The sequence below is a fragment of the Neofelis nebulosa genome, chromosome 3, assembly GCF_028018385.1.
Source record: "Neofelis nebulosa isolate mNeoNeb1 chromosome 3, mNeoNeb1.pri, whole genome shotgun sequence".
Lineage (NCBI taxonomy): Eukaryota > Metazoa > Chordata > Mammalia > Carnivora > Felidae > Neofelis > Neofelis nebulosa.
In genome coordinates this window covers 158,440,592-158,445,862 of record NC_080784.1, presented here as the reverse complement: position 1 = coordinate 158,445,862, position 5,271 = coordinate 158,440,592, and positions in this window count along the sequence as shown.

Below are 5,271 nucleotides of genomic sequence, written 5' to 3'. Positions count from 1 at the left end.
TATTTTCTCTGTTAATGTGTTGCTCCTTGGGGTGAAGAGCTAAATAGTCACACATATTAGCACTTTGTGTAAAATAAAATACGGGCTCAGGGTGCCTTAGTCGGTTGAGCATTTGACTCTTGACTTTGGCTCCGGTCATGATGTCATGGTTTGTGAGATCGAGGACCACATCAGGCTCTGGGCTGTCAGAACAGAGCCTGCTTGGGATTTTCTCTTTCCTACTGTTTATGTCCCTCGTCTTCTCTCTCTCTCTCTCTCTCTCTCTCTCTCTCTCTATCAAAAATAAATAAATAAATAAATAAATAAATAAATAACATTAAATAAGTAAGTAAAATAAATAAACTTAAAAAATAAACAAAATAAAATAAACGAATTGAGCTCAAGCAACATGCAGAAAATAGCCCTTGTTAAAAGGAATAGACAATTCCATGCATTGACTGTGTGATATAAATTTTTCTTATCTAGCTACTTTTTTTCTTTATTGATTGGTGCTTAACAGATTCATAAGGAAGATTTGGAGATTCATAAATTTCAGGTAGGTGAGATGTAAGAACTTTTACAGAAATGAGGGTGCCATACTTATTTATAAATGAACATGATCATTACAGAAGTACTTATACAATATTAAATAATAGTGATCTTAACAGGTGTCTGTGTGTGTGTAAATATATAAGTCTAGGTTTTAAATGAACCTGGTAGACCGAGTAAGAAAATTTATACACATGATAAACTCTTTCAATAAAACTCTTTCTAAGGAAGATTTATAAAATATACGGACGGACTCTCCAAAGTGTTTTGCATACCATTTACAGATACCACAATCTCATCTCAATGTATTTTTTTAAATACATTTTTTAAGTTTATTTATTTATTCTGAGGGGGGTGGAGAGGGACAGAGAGAGAGGAGAGAGAGAGAATCCCAAGCAGCCTCTGCACTGACAGTGCACAACCTAACGCAGGGCTCACCGCGAGATCATGACCTGAGCCGGGATCAAGAGTAGGACGCCCAAGGGAGTGAGCCATCCAGGCATCCTTCAAATATATTTTTTTGCCACGTATGTTAGTGTATCATCCCTACACCATGCCTTCCACCTCATAACAGTCACACCATTTAACCCCTCTGCCCTTACTGTTTGCTTTCTTTTAATTGTTTCCATCTTGTGGATGTTCACATTGTTATTATTCAAAGCATTTCTTGTCCTTAACAGGGGTCATCTTTGTCAGTGTAAACTGTATCCATCTTTCAAGATACAGCTCCGATGTTAGCTTCCCAATAAATCATTCTAAAATGTCTGTATTCAGCATTAATCTCACTCCCCTCTGCTACAACTATTTCCTTTGTATTTTTGTTATGGAAACTGGTCTGGATCACCCGGCAGAAGAACCAAGCAGCACTCGGAGATCATGGAAGGCAGAAGGTTTATTTTACACCAGTGGGCTCAGAGGAGATCATCCTCCAGACATCTGAGCCCAGAGCAGCAACGGAGGGGACAATTTATAGTCTGTTACTTCCGCATTCCTCATTAGTAGTAATTTGGCGCCTGAGGCAAGCAGGGTGGGAACAAGAACCCAGAAGGGAAGTCTTCAGGCAGGGACTGAAATTCTCTTATCAGTCCTGTCAGCCATCATATAACAGATTTTTCCCTAACATTTTTAGTAACAAAAGGGATCACAATTTGCCTAATATTTTAAATTTGTGTCCATGACTGTTTAATCTGATGGGTAATAACAATTTTAAGGTCAACAATTATATCTTGTTTATTTCTATGTACACAATACTGCCAAGCCTAGTCCTTTGCCAGAAGTAGATACTCAATAAATATTTGTGGGATTACATTGAATTGAGATAAACTGAATTGGCTCAAGGTTGCTATGCAATGAGTTTCTCTGGTGTTCAGTATGCATTGCTCTTGAATTGCAACATTTGTCTCAGTTTTTGCTGTATTTGAAAGCTGATGTACTCTTAACCTAGCTCCATGTAAGTGAATTGGAGAGTGACATTTATTAATATTTGCATAGCTCAAAAGCAGTTCATACTGTGTAAAACACTCTACAAATTGGAAGTGCTATTTAAAAATAAAAGGATGGATAGTGTAGTAAAGTGCAGCAACTTGGCACAATCAATACATCTCTTGAATTTTTCAATATTAGAATTAAAAGAAAGAAGCACCTGTTATACATCTCTTGAAACAATGGAACACAACTTCATTTGCAAAGGGTGACATTGTCTTGTTAAAGAAAAAAATCTGAGAACAGTTGCTAGGGATATTGTAGGCAATCATGGTGTCTATGGAAACTGAGCCTGCACAAAAGTGTAATGAGGAATAAAGAGATACCTGGAGGAGTGCCCAGTGTCAGAAAGACAATGATAATATAACTTTTCAAAATTTAGAAAGAATAAAAATGGAATAAAATAAATAAATACACTTACCTTGTGCCTTTGGGTACCTGTAGAAAGTTTTAACTCTGGGAAAAAATAAAAACAATGGAAAAACAAAATGCAAAACAAATTTTTAAATCTTGCTTCAATTTACTGACACATTTAAAATAGTGTGGTCACGGGGCGCCTGGGTGGCGCAGTCGGTTAAGCGTCCGACTTCAGCCAGGTCACGATCTCACGGTCCATGGGTTCGAGCCCCGCGTCAGGCTCTGGGCTGATGGCTCGGAGCCTGGAGCCTGTTTCCGATTCTGTGTCTCCCTCTCTCTCTGCCCCTCCCCCGTTCGTGCTCTGTCTCTCTCTGTCCCAAAAATAAATAAAAAACGTTGAAAAAAAAAATTAAAAAAAAAAAAAAATAAAATAGTGTGGTCACTACTTGCAGGCCATTCATAGAATTGCCCCATGCCTCTGTATTGCTATAAGCCATGCAAGCATTTCATGCTCTGAAACTGTATTAATATTTCAAAGATAAAGGAACACAATTTATTTTCTTTTTGAAGTGTTAAACCCTGACACATCTAATGATTTTGGACTTCATTAATTAGAACAGATTGCCATACCTTGACCAGGCTTCTGGTAGTTTACTCCAGCTTATATAAAAGAATCTTTGCCTGAAAGAAGGGCTATCATGTAGAGAAGAAATAGATTTATCTCTTGTCCTTATTTAACTAATGACTTCAGATATATAGTGTTTTCCCAGAATGTCATCTGTCTCCAAATGATGAAGTGATTTCAGTTGGCTCTCTAAATTAATGAAAAAAAGTCTGGCAGCAATTGGTTCATGTGTAGTAGATTTTGAAATAGTACATTATCCACTGGTTAATTTAATATTTAAAAATGAATGCTTTCTATGTCTCAGGAATAAATACTAGAAATAAATTCCAGAAATAAGTACCAGATAGCCACTGGTAAGTACAAACAGACAAAATTCATGCCCCCATGGAGCATACTGGTTAGTGAGGAAGAGAGATCTTAATCAAACTATAAATGTAAAATGTGTCAAAGATAGTTCTTTTTAAAATGATGTCTGTTACAAGTTTAGGAAAATATGCTCTGTATTAATAAAAACAATAGCAGTTACTTTGCCACTTCTAGATCACTTAGCAAATGTTTTAAATACCATTTATGTTGAGTTTTTTGTTTGTTTTTCTTTTACTTTTACATGATACTTCAATAAAGAACACAACTCCTGATCACAGGGGGATATTTATAACTCTATTTGTTGACTTGCAATACTCTTATCCTCTATTCATTGAGTACCGCCTATTGTACAGCCCATAAAATACTTTTTTTTTAATTTTCTGAATTGCTAAAAAAAATTGTCTTTAGTAATTAAGAATAAATGGGTCCTTTATAAACAGCCAATTGAACAACTCAATTGACTAGAACTTTGAGGAATTGTAAACAGGAGAGAGAGAGGGAGAAGTGTTGCACAAAGTGGCTGAGATGGGAGAAAATAGGAACCAAAACCTCCAGGGGCTCGTTTGGACCCTATTGAAGTCCATTAGTGCAGGAAGAACTACTGGAGTTCAAACCCATCAATCATTTCTCACTCAACCTCCTGGGGTCAAATTCTGCCCTGGATTATATGCACCTAACTTTCATTCAAGTTGCAGGGAGTTATACACACATTCAAGAGGGCAGGCTCTGGCTCTGCAAGTTGAGTGGGGAGTAATTGATGACTTTCTCCTTGCTATGTTTGGCTTGGGAAACAGCTCCCTGCAGAGGGCTACACTGGTGAGTGGAGTGGGAGGGTGCTGTAAAAATACTCAGCCTCCAGAGCTGTAGAAGAGACTGGCAGCTGGTTTTCATTTTTAAGATCTAGGAAAGAACGTCAACTTCACTAAGCGTTAAGATGTATGTGTTTTCTCACATTTTCTTCCCAGTTGATTCCACTTTCTCATCCCCTGTCTACTAGAGTTTCTTCTTCTCTGATGAGTGTTTCTTTTCCTTCTTTGCTCCTTCTTTCCCCTGTCACTTTTTTTTTTCTGTCTTTTAATAATATTAAATGAGATAAAGTGCTTAGAATAACCTGGCACACGGTAAGAGTTTAATAACTACTAGTTTTGTTGTGCCACTTCTAATTATTTTGTATTATCATTGCTATTGTTACTATTAGCTTGCCTTTTCCTTAATTTAAGAAAATTTTGGATATGTATGGAAATGGTAGTCCTTTAATCTTAATAGGGTTTTTCTTTAACGTGTTTGTCTAAAATTACTTATTTCATACCAGACTTATAATCACATACTGAATTTATCTTCAAAGAAAACCTTAATGATATTTCTTAGGTATTATCCTTTCATAAGAAAAGTGATAGAAAAAGCATTTTGCAACATTGAAAACATTCTCAAGAATGTTACTGGCAAAGCCAGTAATACTTGACCTAATAAGACTTTAGCTTCCTTAGGCAAATAAACATTGAGTTGGCTAAATAGTTAAAAATGGTATATTTCAGTAACTATGCTCTTTATTATAAGATTCATTAAGTTAAAACATAATATAATTATTTTGGATTATATAAGGCTTAAAACATATACGAAAATATAATTTTAAACAACATATAAGATTTCAAATAACATGTGAAAAGGTTCAGAGCAAGTGTCCCCAAAATGTGCCACTATAGCACGTATGCTGTTTTGAGCTGAAGTCAGTTGAGACCCTGTGGGCTCAGGAGACGATTTTTGCCCTTCTCTTAACCACCTAGAAGATTGTAAATTTGTGGTCTCTTCCATAAATAGTTATTACCAGAGATAAATTTTATTGGAGTGACTCATCTGTTTGGCAGGGCAAACATTTAATCACCAAATATCTGCTCTACTTACAGCCCCATGAA